The sequence below is a fragment of the Bacillus rossius genome, chromosome 12 (assembly GCF_032445375.1).
Source record: "Bacillus rossius redtenbacheri isolate Brsri chromosome 12, Brsri_v3, whole genome shotgun sequence".
NCBI lineage: Eukaryota > Metazoa > Arthropoda > Insecta > Phasmatodea > Bacillidae > Bacillus > Bacillus rossius.
Genome location: NC_086339.1, coordinates 34,818,580 through 34,833,892, shown reverse-complemented (window position 1 = coordinate 34,833,892; position 15,313 = coordinate 34,818,580). Strand labels below are relative to the sequence as shown.

The 15,313-nt window shown below is 47.3% G+C and overlaps 1 protein-coding gene across 1 annotated transcript in view; it reads right to left on the bottom strand.

Moving 5' to 3' along the window:
• Positions 1-13,587, bottom strand: part of LOC134537830 (aquaporin AQPAe.a-like) — a 130,705-nt gene extending 117,118 nt beyond the window's left edge. Inside the window, exon 1 of the mRNA XM_063378681.1 lies at positions 13,471-13,587. The gene's annotated coding sequence lies outside the window, so the exon portion shown is untranslated. The remainder of the gene's footprint in view (positions 1-13,470) is intronic.
• Positions 13,588-15,313: the final 1,726 nt, after the last annotated feature.

The window sequence follows — 15,313 nt, the reverse complement described above, 5'->3', positions numbered from 1 at the left end:
CCGGACAGCTGTGTACCAACAACACACGAGAGAGAGAGTGTGTGAAAAATAACATGCTGACAAGAAGTCTGACTACAACATCTTTTATAAATACACTTATATATAATGTTATACGTTTTCAAAACATGAACTTCTCTAAGGGGCCCGCCTACCTGGTCACACAGACGGTGTGCAGAGCTTCAGGAAAAACAACGCGATTTCAAAACTACTCAAGATATCCGAGTGGGGTGTGTTTACGAAAAGCATTTAAGAGTTCGCTGAGGCCCGAAAAGTACTTTTAATTTTGGATCATGTTTTGAAAATGTATTTCTAGAAGAGTTAAAATGGCTGAAACGCATGTTTTCAGAGTAATTTTTAGGTGTAAAACAAGTGGTACCGATTCTTGAAAGCACTTAAAGGGCTTGCATTACACCTTTATCTTCATTTCCCCGTAATATAAAAATACGGTCACCGCACAAATTTCAGAGTTATCAATTGACGACAAGAAGACTGCGCGCCAGTTCAGAGCCTTGAGCTTAGAGGCGATACCACGCTAGAAATACCATCGAGCGTCGCGCTTATCATCCCGCCTCACTAACACACATACACCCCTGACGAGGCGGGCCCCTTAATTCTTCCCCATAAATCTGTACCGTACACTGATATTTTTCTAACTGCAAAGAATTTTTTTTTTTCGTTCTTATAATGTTGGTACCATTTCATTAAACAATACTGACTGTCATCTGTCGGACTAACGTGACTACGCCAAATTTCAACGCAGAAAACACCGGAACTGTCCGGTATTAGTGTGTATGCAGTGTACTTGGCAGAAGTACTGCCCTCAGCAGTCCCGCCAGGCTACTGTTCCCTCGCCACAACTAAGATTAAACAGTATTGCAATTTTAATGAATTTAGGTTGTTATAACGGGGAATTAAATACCAATCTAAGCTGGTGCCAAAAATACCGTCATTTTATATGCATATTTAATTCTGTGTCGTAACATACAAATTAAATTACTTAAACTCAGTTGATGTTCTCTTAAATAATAATAATAATAATAATAAACAGTTTGTTATTGACTACCCCTTTCAATGCAAATACTCTGTAAAAAATATCACATTGATTAAAACAAAACAAGATGCCATAAATACTTTAAACGATTATTGCGTCTAAATTAATTGGGTTTTATACACCGTGCGAGATGTTATTTATATATATATTGGCTGGTGTGAAATCCTACAGGCATGAAGCTTCATACCTAGTACCTACCTGTGATAAAGACTTCACTGACGTACAATAAAAAGATCACGATATGGTAATACCTGAATAAGCAATGGTTAGGGACCGGAAAAATATGCGGGTTCAATGACTTCTAGGATGAACTCCATAATTCTACGTACACTCGGTCAAATGCCACCCACTCATTGGCTGCTGTCTTGTGAGACGTTCCAGCGTAGCAGCCTGTGATTCTTATAAAGCTTTGGTTGGGTGTTTCTCATTTGCCCTGAGTCATCCAGGTGAATTGTGAGCCAATAGCAGAGGCATCACTGAGGTATAACTATTTGTATTTTAGCCTGTCGCGAAATGAATTCGCGAATTTTTCCGGTCTCTAGCAATGGTATGTCACAATTTCGCAGGTTCATCGCACATTTAATTCCAGGTTTCCTGCACGTACAGTTCCGTGAAGTCCAGAACGCAAGCGCAATAAGGATTTACTGACGGCAGTCATCTTGGACGAAGGCTTTCGGCCTTCGCTGGCATTATTTTTCCCCGGCAATTACGGAGGTATTTCCAGCACGGAGCTCGCGAAGGAGGGGCTCCCAATTGGCTGCGATTGAGAGCGCGCGACTCGATGCGGCCAATGTCAAGGCTCGTTACGCAACCCGGAGCCGGCCGTAACTCTCGCGAGCCGCGGACAGCCCAGGGGTCGGCGGAGGTGAGCCTGCGAGTTGACCGCTAGCTTGCAAAACACTCTGGGAATCTAATACCAGAGGATGCGAGTTACAGAACACCCACTGCAATTATTACAACCAAAAATCCCTTTTTTCAAAATCGTTTGTACTTTTGCGAATCAAAGACCAGAGGATGCGAGTTACAGAACATCCACTGCAATTATTCCAATTAAAAATCCTTTTTTTCAAAATCGTTTGTACTTTTGATTAACTTAAACCACATAATAATAATAAAAAATTCCGCATTTGAAACTCAACCCCAATCAGTCCTTAGACACGCTCTGTTGAGAAGTTAGTTCCTACAGTGCTCGCGACAGCATGGCTGTCGACAACTCAAGTCGATTCATTTGTTTCATCGTAAAGACAATCTATAATCTAATGCTTCTGCCGGGAGGCTTCAATGCTATCGTAAGCTCTCTGACGCCCGAGGCTACATACGACCCGAGAAACAGAAGAGAGATACAGTCGCTGCCGAGACCGGCACACAGGATCACAACAGAAAACCATTTCTTATAAAGGTAGAGCGTAATAATTCGATTAATATGAAAAGTACAATGAACACCAACCTAATATTTTTTTGTACGAAGAGTTTTAAATAAGTGATTTATATTAAGAGTTTTTCAACTGGACTTCCGTTAGTAATTCGAAAATAAATATCTAAATATCTAATATATTTGTCAATTACAAATAATATTTGCTCTTTAACAGTATATATTTGTTGAACGTAGTTCATATCGAAAGGATAAAAGTTCTAATAATGCGCAGGAAAAAAAAGACCCCTTCCAGAGTTATGCAACTATACTGAAACCGTAAATATGCAGTTCCCTTAAACAAAAATGGAAAATTAGAATTGTATGGACGCAATTCCTTACATCAATGGGCCAAAGCTTTTGAAGCCGAGAAATAGTTTGATATAAACATGAAAGATAGTTAATTGCCAATAGTATCCAGAGTAAGCGTTTAAAACTAAAACTGCTTGCATCATAGTGCATAGTTATTTTGTCTGGCATGAAAACGGTTATTTTTCCTTTATTTTCAAAGAATAATTTATTGGTTGAAAGTGCTTATTATCAACCGACAACTGCGCCCGAGCAGTGCAGCGAGCCAGTGACGCCAACTCGCCGAAGCCATAAAGATGAGCTCAGTCTTGAAGCTGGTTAGGCAGATATCGAGCTGGAAAGTCTGTTTTTGCGAGTCACGGTCACCAGCTCTTGTAAGAGCGCGCGTATGTTGCGGTAGCTCGCCGCTCTCCACTCTCCACGCAACATGATGCTCGCAGATCTCCTGGCAAACTGTCTCGCCTGCTAGTAGCCGGAGCTCAACAAGAGACAGCTGAGATACAAGAGACGGGCGCGGGCAACAGCACAGCTATCTCGCCTGCGGGCAGCCGGAGCTCAACAAGAGACAGCTGAGATACAAGAGACGGGCGCGGGCAACAGCACAGCTGTCTCGCCTGCTAGTAGCCGGAGCTCAACAAGAGACAGCTGAGATACAAGAGACGGGCGCGGGCAACAGCACAGCTATCTCGCCTGCGGGCAGCCGGAGCTCAACAAGAGACAGCTGAGATACAAGAGACGGGCGCGGGCAACAGCACAGCTGTCTCGCCTGCTAGTAGCCGAAACTCAACAAGAGACAGCTGAGATACAAGAGACGGGCGCGGGCAACAGCACAGCTGTCTCGCCTGCGGGCAGCCGGAGCTCATCAAGAGACAGCTGAGATACAAGAGACGGGCGCGGGCAACAGCACAGCTATCTCGCCTGCTAGTAGCCGGAGCTCAACAAGAGACAGCTGAGATACAAGAGACGGGCGCGGGCAACAGCACAGCTGTCTCGCCTGCGGGCAGCCGGAGCTCATCAAGAGACAGCTGAGATACAAGAGACGGGCGCAGGCTAGAGCACAGCTGTCTCGCCTGCTAGTAGCCGAAGCTCATCAAGAGACAGCTGAGATACAAGAGACGGGTGCGGGCAACAGCACAGCTGTCTCGCCTGCTAGTAGCCGGAGCTCAACAAGAGACAGCTGAGATACAAGAGACGGGCGCAGGCAACAACAGCACAGCTGTCTCGCCTGCGGGTAGACGGAGCTCAATAAGAGACAGCTGAGATACAAGAGACGGGCGCAGGCATAAAAAGCTGTCTCGCATGCGGGCAGCCGGAGATCAACAAGAGACAGCTGAGATACAAGAGACGGGCGCAGGCAACAGCACAGCTGTCTCGTCTGCCGGTAGCCGGAGCTCATCAAGAGACAGCTAAGATACAAGAGACGGGCGCAGGCAACAACAGCACAGCTGTCTCGCCTGCGGGTAGCCGGAGCTTAAAGAGACAGCTTAGATACAAGAGACGGGCACGGGCAACAGCACAGCTATCTCGCCTGCGGGTAGCCGGAGCTCATCAAGAGACAGCTGAGATACAAGAGACGGGCGCAGGCAACAACAGCACAGCTGTCTCGCCTGCGGGTAGCCGGAGCTTAAAGAGACAGCTGATATACAAGAGACGGGCGCGGGCAACAGCACAGCTGTCTCGCCTGCGGGTAGCCGGAGCTCAACAAGAGACCGCTGAGATACAAGAAACGGGCGCAGGCAACAAACAGCTGTCTCGCATGCGGGCAGCCGGAGCTCAACAAGAGACAGCTAAGATACAAGAGACGGGCGCGGGCAACAGCACAGCTGTCTCGTCTGCCGGTAGCCGAAGCTCATCAAGAGACAGCTGAGATACAAGAGACGGGCGCAGGCAGTAACAACACAGCTGTCTCACCTGCGGGTAGCCGGAGCTCAACAAGAGACAGCTGAGATACAAGAGACGGGCGCGGGCAACAGCACAGCTGTCTCGCCTGCGGGTAGCCGTAGCTCAACAAGAGACAGCTGAGATACAAGAGAGGGGCGCGGGCAACAGCACAGCTGTCTCGTCTGCCGGTAGCCGAAGATCATCAAGAGACAGCTGAGATACAAGAGACGGGCGCGGGCAACAGCACAGCTGTCTCGCCTGCGGGTAGCCGGAGCTCAACAAGAGACAGCTGAGGTTCAAGAAACGGGCGCAGGCAACAAACAGCTGTCTCGCATGCGGGCAGCCGGAGCTCAACAAGAGACAGCTGAGATACAAGAGACGGGCGCGGGCAACAGCACAGCTGTCTCGCCTGCGGGCAGCCGAAGCTCATCAAGAGACAGCTGAGATACAAAAGACGGGCGCGGGCAACAGCACAGCTGACTCGCCTGCGGGCAGCCGGAGCTCAACAAGAGACAGCTGAGATACAAGAGACGGGCGCGGGCAACAGCACAGCTGTCTAGCCTGCGGGCAGCCGGAGCTTAACAAGAGACAGCTGAGATACAAGAGAGGGGCGCGGGCAACAGCACAGCTGTCTTGCCTGCTAGTAGCCGGAGCTCATCAAGAGACAGCTGAGATACAAGAGACGGGCGCAGGCAACAACAGCACAGCTGTCTCGCCTGCGGGTAGACGGAGCTCAATAAGAGACAGCTGAGACACAAGAGACGGGCGCGGGCAACAGCACAGCTGTCTCGACTGCTAGTAGCCGGAGCTCAACAAGAGACAGCTGAGATACAAGAGACGGGCGCAGGCAACAACAGCACAGCTGTGTCGTCTGCGGGTAGAAGGAGCTCAATAAGAGACAGCTGAGATACAAGAGACGGGCGCGGGCAACAGCACAGCTGTCTTGCCTGCTAGTAGCCGGAGCTCAACAAGAGACAGCTGAGATACAAGAGACGGGCGCAGGCAACAACAGCACAGCTGTCTCGCCTGCGGGCAGCCGGTGCTTAAAGAGACAGCAGAGATACAAGAGACGGGCGCAGGCAACAGCACAGCTGTCTCGTCTGCCGGTAGCCGGAGCTCATCAAGAGACAGCTGAGATACAAGAGACGGACGCAGGCAACAAACAGCTGTCTCGCCTGCGGGTAGCCGGAGCTCAATAAGAGACAGCTGAGATACAAGAGACGGGCGCGTGCAACAGCACAGCTGTCTCGCCTGCAGGCAGCCGGAGCTCAACAAGAGACAGCTGAGATACAATAGACGGGCGCAGGCAACAGCACAGCTGTCTTGCCTGCTAGTAGCCGGAGCTCAACAAGAGACAGCTGAGATACAAGAGACGGGCGCAGGCAACAACAGCACAGCTGTCTCGCCTGCGGGTAGACGGAGCTCTACAAGAGACAGCTGAGATACAAGAGACGGGCGCAGGCAACAGCACAGCTGTCTTGCCTGCTAGTAGCCGGAGGTCAACAAGAGACAGCTGAGATACAAGAGACGGGCGCAGGCAACAACAGCACAGCTGTCTCGCCTGCGGGTAGACGGAGCTCAACAAGAGACAGCTGAGATACAAGAGACGGGCGCAGGCAACAGCACAGCTGTCTCGCCTGCGGGTAGACGGAGCTCTACAAGAGACAGCTGAGATACAAGAGACGGGCGCAGGCAACAGCACAGCTGTCTTGCCTGCTAGTAGCCGGAGCTCAACAAGAGACAGCTGAGATACAAGAGACGGGCGCAGGCAACAACAGCACAGCTGTCTCGCCTGCGGGTAGACGGAGCTCAACAAGAGACAGCTGAGATACAAGAGACGGGCGCAGGCAACAGCACAGCTGTCTCGCCTGCGGGTAGACGGAGCTCAATAAGAGACAGCTGAGACACAAGAGACGGGCGCGGGCAACAGCACAGCTGTCTCGCCTGCTAGTAGCCGGAGCTCAACAAGAGACAGCTGAGATACAAGAGACGGGTGCGGGCAACAGCACAGCTGTCTCGCCTGCTAGTAGCCGGAGCTCAACAAGAGACAGCTGAGATACAAGAGACGGGCGCAGGCAACAACAGCACAGCTGTCTCGACTGCGGGCTGCCGGAGCTTAAAGAGACAGCTGTGATACAAGAGACGGGCGCGGGCAACAGCACAGCTGTCTTGCCTGCTAGTAGCCGGAGCTCAACAAGAGACAGCTGAGATACAAGAGACGGGCGCGGGCAACAGCACAGCTGTCTCGCCTGCTAGTAGCTGGAGCTCAACAAGAGACAGCTGAGATACAAGAGACGGGCTGGCAACAGCACAGCTGTCTCGCCTGCTAGTAGCCGGAGCTCAACAAGAGACAGCTGAGATACAAGAGACGGGCGCAGGCAACAACACAGCTGTCTCGCCTGCGGGCAGCTGGAGCTCAACAAGAGGCAGCTGAGATACAAGAGACGGGCGCGGGCAACAGCACAGCTGTCTCGCCTGCTAGTAGCTGGAGCTCAACAAGAGACAGCTGAGATACAAGAGACGGGCGCGGGCAACAGCACAGCTGTCTCGCCTGCAGGCAGTCGGAGCTCAACAAGAGACAGCTGAGATACAAGAGACGGGCGCAGGCAACAGCACAGCTGTCTCGCCTGCGGGCAGCCGGAGCTTAACAAGAGACAGCTGAGATACAAGAGACGGGCGCAGGCAACAACACAGCTGTCTCGCCTGCGGGCAGCTGGAGCTCAACAAGAGACAACTGAGATACAAGAGACGGGCGCGGGCAACAGCACAGCTGTCTCGCCTGCTAGTAGCTGGAGCTCAACAAGAGACAGCTGAGATACAAGAGACGGGCTGGCAACAGCACAGCTGTCTCGCCTGCTAGTAGCCGGAGCTCAACAAGAGACAGCTGAGATACAAGAGACGGGCGCAGGCAACAACACATCTGTCTCGCCTGCGGGCAGCTGGAGCTCAACAAGAGGCAGCTGAGATACAAGAGACGGGCGCGGGCAACAGCACAGCTGTCTCGCCTGCAGGCAGCCGGAGCTCAACAAGAGACAGCCGAGATACAAGAGACGGGCGCGGGCAACAACACAGCTGTCTCGCCTGCGGGCAGCCGGAGCTCAACAAGAGACAGCTGAGATACAAGAGACGGGCGCGGGCAACAGCACAGCTGTCTCGCCTGCGGGCAGCCGGAGCTCAACAAGAGACAGCTGAGATACAAGAGACGGGCGCGGGCAACAGCACAGCTGTCTCGCCTGCAGGCAGCCGGAGCTCAACAAGAGACAGCCGAGATACAAGAGACGGGCGCGGGCAACAACACAGCTGTCTCGCCTGCGGGCAGCCGGAGCTCAACAAGAGACAGCTGAGATACAAGAGACGGGCGCGGGCAACAGCACAGCTGTCTCGCCTGCGGGCAGCCGGAGCTCAACAAGAGACAGCTGAGATACAAGAGACGGGCGCGGGCAACAGCACAGCTGTCTCGCCTGCGGGCAGCCGGAGCTCAACAAGAGACAGCTGAGATACAAGAGACGGGCGCGGGCAACAGCACAGCTGTCTCGCCTGCGGGCACCCGGAGCTCAACAAGAGACAGCTGAGATACAAGAGACGGGCGCGGGCAACAGCACAGCTGTCTCGCCTGCGGGCAGCCGGAGCTCAACAAGAGACAGCTGAGATACAAGAGACGGGCGCGGGCAACAGCACAGCTGTCTCGCCTGCGGGCAGCCGGAGCTCAACAAGAGACAGCTGAGATACAAGAGACGGGCGCGGGCAACAGCACAGCTGTCTCGCAGCGGGCAGCCGGAGCTGTTCACTATCCCCGCCCCTGGACCGTGACGCACAGGAAGAAAGTGCGGCGAGGGCGGAGGAAGACATCTGCAGATCCGCCGGGTTACTTTCACCGCGGTGAGCGGCGGGCTTAAGGCAGGTCAATTATACCTGCAGGCCGGGTCAAGCGCTTCGCTGGGAGACAAGCCTGCAACCTCCTTGGGGAGCCATTCCGCCGACCTCCATGGTTCTGGGGTTCCGGGTTCGAGTCCCCGGCCCTCCAACCTGATCGTCAATTTCTTCTTATCGCCAATGTTCACGTTGTTGTGGGCTGCTACCAATCAACATGCTCCAACGTGTAAAATCGGGGAAGTAACAGTGAATTTTTTTACATCAGAAGTAATATTAATACACGGATATTTATTTTAACGAACTTGTAAGTTTAAAAATAGTTTCCCTGTGCCTTACAAGATACTATCTAACTCTTCTCGAAAGCTGTGATTGATATTATAAAACGCAATGTGGCCGACATAAATGTCCCTTGTAGAGTCTCGTGTTAACGTACTTTATAGTGATTCTAGTAGAGTAAATGCAAACGTATGGTTTTTCGTCGCACGATGGCACACAGTGCCTACGGACCGCATGGAGTATAGTCGGTTCTTATTAAAGCCTGCACGAGCCTTCTCGGAGCTGGGATCCAACCCGCATCACGCACTATCGAGCACAGCCGCTGAGGATCGAGTTCTCAATCACGTGATTGAACAAATTGTAAGGAACAACCCACCAACAAATTTATAAAACGTTTTCAGAGCACTCTATTCTTGGACGTCACACAATGTCATACATAATAAACTATCATTGTTTATTTAAATATCAATACCAAATTCGTCTCTAGGCTATTCTACAATTGGTCCATAACAAAATATTCACGCTATAAATATATATTTATATAAAACAACAGAAATATAAAACTATTAAAATATTAGGTTACTTAAATACCAAAACAATATAATTAAAACCACAAAAAATGCCCATGAAATAAAATTATTGCAGAAATGAACTTTAACATAACGTTTGATTAAACCGATTTTGCAATAGTCGGTCTTATAATTTTTTCCTGAACGAGATAAAGTAGGAAGATCATTCTAGATGTTACATGACGTGAAGATGTAAAAGTGCTTTGTAAACTGATGTGCCAAATCTGGGCACTTAAAAAGATATTTTTCTTATTTCTCGTATTGCTGTGATGAACGGAACCGAAGCTGAAAAGTTTTTTTTTTGTAAGACATTGTAGAGCTTTTTTACTTCTATTACTCCTGTAACACCCACCATGTCTTCAACTATTGGTTAATATTCTGTGAGCACAGCCTGGATCTGCTCGCTTCCTTGCTCAGCGCCCACCAGGGCGTAGCCGGGGGGGGGGGGGTTAGGGGTTAAACACCCCCCCTTAGAACTTAATCTTTATTTCAATTTCTTATTCATCACTCAAACTAGTTTCATATTAAAATTAATAAAATTTTTACCATTACAGTATTTAAATTTAAGTACCGAAAACTAATAAAATAGCACTATTTTACACCTTAAAATCCACATTTTCCCGGGGGAGAACCCCCGGACCCCCCGCTTTAATACGGGGGGGGGGGGCATGCTTCTTAACACCCCCCATACACAAATCCTGGCAACGCCACTGGCGCCCGCTGAGGAGCTGCGACGAAGGAGTGTCTGGCTGCACTCGCCGTGCGGCCGACCCGAACACCCGTCGAGCAAGTCTCTGAGGGAGTAGACGACCGGGAGTAGACGCTGCCCTGAACGCTGCTGCGAGTAGCTCGGGCGAGACTACTCAGCTGTCTCTCGCCCGGCCTGGCTCGCCACCCACGGCTCTGGGTAGTGTATCACTCTGCCTGCTGACGGAGTGATACACTTACACCCCGACTGCCATCTGGTCGACGAACGCAAACAGTAACTGATCCGTGTGAGATAATTAAAGAAAAATAAAGTCGGTTTACGGACGATAGTTTAACGTGACAACGTCATAGCAAAACATTGATGAAATGATTGCATACGTTTATGAATAAAATTGAATCATTTTTATTGAATTATCACTATTTTGTATGGAAACAAAGAAAGTGTGAAATGAAATCTACAATTTAATTGATAAATTTACTTTTATTTGAACTCATTAATTCAAATATGTTTATTACTTTAACGAAGAGATTATTTTAACTATAATTTTTATACATGTTTGCTATTTAACTTCTTCCAATCTGTGTTATTCTGTTAAGGATAGGACGATGATAGGAAAAGTAGGAAACGAATGGGAGTGTTTCAAGTTTAATGTGCCTGGAAAAAGTCAAATCGATGGTTGTTCCAATCGAGTGGAAGAGAGATAGATGCAGCGCAAGCGTACAATGAGCGTAACGGGACACAGCGTAACGGGACAATGTGCGTAACGGGACACTTTTTCGTGAGTGCAGCCGGCGTTCATCGATTTATTAGACGTTGTCACGTCAAAAATGGTATTCGTTCACTTGGGTGCTTCAAAAACGATCAAATCCCGAGGGACAACGGGCAATGGAGACGTTCTTCCACGAGCTGATCGAAGCGACATGGAGTTCACGCACCAAGAGACGGCGGCGACGCTAAAGCGACAGAGGCCAGGCCCCACGACGACATGCGGCCTCGGCTGATAAACAATACCGCTACTTGCCGCTCGTTCCAACACGCGCCTCCTGTTGAGCCGGCCGCTAACTAGCGAGCACACACCACGCCGTTACAACTGACAATCAGCTGTCATTAGTATTTAACGACATCCCAAAAAAAAATTGCCGGGGAGGGGGGTGTGTTTCCCCCAGTAATTAATTCAAAGAAAGTGCAAAGAGCAATTTGTGAAAAAACTAGTAAAATAACACGTTAAAGCGTAACATAAACGTATAGCAAATAAAAAAAAAGCACGTGGTTAATGTTTTAATTTTGTAAGAGTTCGATGATTACAATGATTGTAAAAATATATATTGTATATGAACAAGATTCGAATAATGGCATATAAATTTGTTGAACTAAGAGATCTATAGGATGGTTTATTTTGCTATTTTTCAGTTTTCTTAGCGGTATGGCATTCTCGACTGGGAAGGAATGAGCAAAACTCAATTAAACCACTCATTACAATTCAAAAACCTATTCTTCGTGTCATTTAAAAAAACACACATACCCATCCAAAAAACGTTTTAAACATTTAAGAGTTTTTATTTTATTTTAAAAGATTGTACGTTAGAGCTGTATTAATACGAATACCTATGTATCGAAGGGGAAATCAGTTAATTTATGTAGATCATAATTATTCTACAAGGCATACACAGAACATAAATATACCAATTCCTCAACTTTATAAAACAATTTCACAGAGATCTTTAGAATTTTTGCTTCCATATATTTTAATTATTCTTCCTGAAAAATTGAAAACAAAATTCTATTTTCAAATTAATAAACATGTCAATATTTGGCTGAATAATTTAACTGATGAAGATATTTCTGTAATATTTTAGTAATGTTTTATATACTGTATTAAATTGTGTACTTCTATTTTCATTTTTTTGTCTTTACTTATATATATATATATAATTTTTTGAAACAATGTTATACTTTTTTATTCAATTTAATTGCTGTTTTTAACTTTTAACTTTTATGAATACTTATGTAAAATTTCTTAAGTTATTTTTTTATTTATTTGACAATTGTAAAAGATTTTTAATATCTTCAAATTATTCAAAATACCGCAAATGTTTTTTAAGTGACTAGAAGCACTCACATAATCTTTGTGGGTGATACATTTTCCTGTTTCATTTAGTGAATTGTAATCAATGTGTAAAAAAAAGAGTAAAATAAATAATCTAAAACAATATAATTTGACTATGCTATAAATCATCATACGTATTTTTTTCCCATCAAAACAATATTTATGAATCTTTTGATATGCTTCATATATATATATATATAGGCCTAACTATTTATTTCAGGTAATATTTCAATTGACATGTTTATTGTATTCAAACAAATTAATGACTTTTCTTTCGCGGTTCGGTCCCGGCGAGGCCTGGCGCGGATTTCAAATATTTTTGTAGTGAATTTTAGACGATAACAAAGCCAACATATATCACAACCTACATTAGTGTCATCAAATGTCACGAATGAAGGAATCATTGAAAACGAGAAACGCTTGAGGCAAGAAGCAGGAATGAATGTGGCTTGAATATATTAACGTAGAATTTATTGAAATTTTACTCATTTATGTCCTTGTGGATTAATATTTTTAACACCGACTAATTCCATAGTTCGTGCGTGTAGAGCCACTCCCGGTGAAGCTTGTTTGCGGACTATCGGTTTGGAGGAACTCGCGACAGCCTACCTGTTTAGATATTCTTCAGTAATGAGAATACAATTGCTGCTTCTCCGAAGAAAATTAAGTATAAAAAAAATAAGTTATGGAGAAGGGAACTATGTCAAGTACTTCAATGAAGCGCCTATCCAACTGTGACACGAATTTTCATTAGGTAGCAAAAAAAAAAAAAGTCATGAAAAATACATTAAATTATTTTTAAAAATTTTTATTTATATAAAAAAATTATACGCGAAGAACATTTGACTGCCATGCACGTTAGCAAATTTTTGTTAGAGAATTAGCGAACAAGTTTTGGAACACTGACTTGATGTAGGCTTTTGGACATACGCCTTTGCTTAGCACATGTATGTCTGTAGAAGAAAACTACAAAAAAACACAAATGACAAAAAAACACAAATTAAGCAAAAAATTGCTGTTGTCAGGATTTAACGCCACACAATACTCCACAACAGGAATGTGGTCGACAAACAAACACTGGTCTTTCACTACCTCGTTGGCCACAGAATAAATTCTTATTTATCACTTGGTTCATCAGTGCCTACACTTAATTGGAGGTTTGCGCGACATGACATGAATGTCGGCACTGAACGTGATGGCGTGCCGGCATGAACCTGAGCTGGTCTGCGCCGGCGGACCGGGGCCGTGTGGCTGCGGCCGCGGGGAAGCGGGCGGCTCGCTCACCTCGACAGCGGCGGGTGTCTGGTGCTCCTCACTGCTGCTGCTGCTGCTGCTGTGACGGCGCTAGAAGCACTGGCGGCGGCGGCCCGCCGTCCCGGCGCGCATCCCCCTTCCGCCCCCTCCCTTCGCCCGGCGACCACGTGACCGCCAGCAGGGGCGGGGCTCTGTCGCCGGACTGCCAACCTACCGAGAAGCTGCCGAAGCTGCCTACCACGAACCACGGTCGCACCAACTCTTCACCTGCGGTCTCGTGATCGATACACCGGTGACTTCCCTCAAGTCTAGGGTTACACCGCTACGTAGTCGAGGACGGGGACGTACCACAACGCCGAAATGCCAAATCGACCACAACGCCGACAGCTAGAAAACTGCTGTGTACCACAACGCCGAATTACCACAACGCCGAAATACACTAACGCCGAAAAATGTTATTGCAGGACTGCCACAAAGGTTAGGTTTGGTTAGACTAGGTTAGGTTAGACAAGGTTTGGTTAGGCTAGGTTTGGTTAGGCTAGGCTAGGTTAGGCTAGGCTAGGAGAGGCTAGGTTAAGTTAGGTTAGGTTATATTACGCTAGGTTTATTTTGCTTATTAGCCAATACCGAAGCCAGAGGCTTATCAAACTTGGTACTGGCTTTCACATGAATAAGGTCACGCTGCTTCTTTATTTTTATTACTCTCTGTGGGCTGTATAGGTTGTCAAAATACATATCGACGATTCATTGTGGTATTTCGGCGTTAAGGTACATTTAAGAAACACACACACAAATTCATTCAGTTGTTATTTCGGCGTTGTGGTACGCAGCAGTTTCCTAGCTGTCGGCGTTGTGGTCAATTTTGACATTCGGCGTTGTGGTATTTCGGCGTTGTGGTAACGACCCGCCGCGGACCTCTGTGCCTGCATCACCGGCCCCTTGAGGCATCCTGGTCGCGTCCAGTCACCCCCTGCGCACGGTCGCCACTTCCCTGCGACCTGGCGACCTGGCAGTTTTCTGACTCGCACGCGCGGCAAACAGGCGAGGGCTACCACCAGCCGGCGGGCTGTGTCTCGGCGCGCTCAAGTTTCCCTGCTGTTGATCCCCGCAGTGGCGGATTCATTGAGGGGAGCCCTTGACCGGGGTAGCCCAGCACCAAGCATGGTTCTCGGCAAGGGGAGGGCGCGCACCCGGCCGCCGATGTTATACAATACACATTCATACACTTACCTTTAACGACTTCATGTCTTGGAAACAGTTTGAATAAAGTTTTATCAAGCTTTGCATGTGACTAGAATCTTTAGTTTTTCTGTAGTGATTTTGACATTTGTATACTGCACAATTGGCCATTTTAACTACATATAGCACACAATTATGCACCAACAACAGCAAATATTCGGGCGAGACGTAAATGAAACGGATAGAGCTTGGAAAAAGATCTCTGGCTGCATCCAAGCAACCAAGGTGACGTAACAAGGGAGTGTGTGGAAGAGGTAGACCTGCGCCCCCCGCCCCCCCGAGATATTTCTGTATCCGCCACTGGATACTGGTCAGTAGCTCCCCGGTTCCAGTGACCTGTCGCTGACCCTGTGTGGGCGGAACGACTTGAGATTAAAAAACAAAACAACAACAAAATGTGCCATCCTTGTTCATGGTAATAATACAGTTATAATTATGAACACATCACATGCTTCTATCGCTGACCCTGTGTGGACGGAACGACTTGAGATAAACAAAAAAACAACAAAATGTGCCATACTTGTACATGGTAACAATACAGTTATAATTATGAACACATCAAATGCTTCTTTGTGAGAGTTTTTTTGTTACTAAAATTAATATTTCCGATTAAACAGAAAAATCAGTTTCGAAT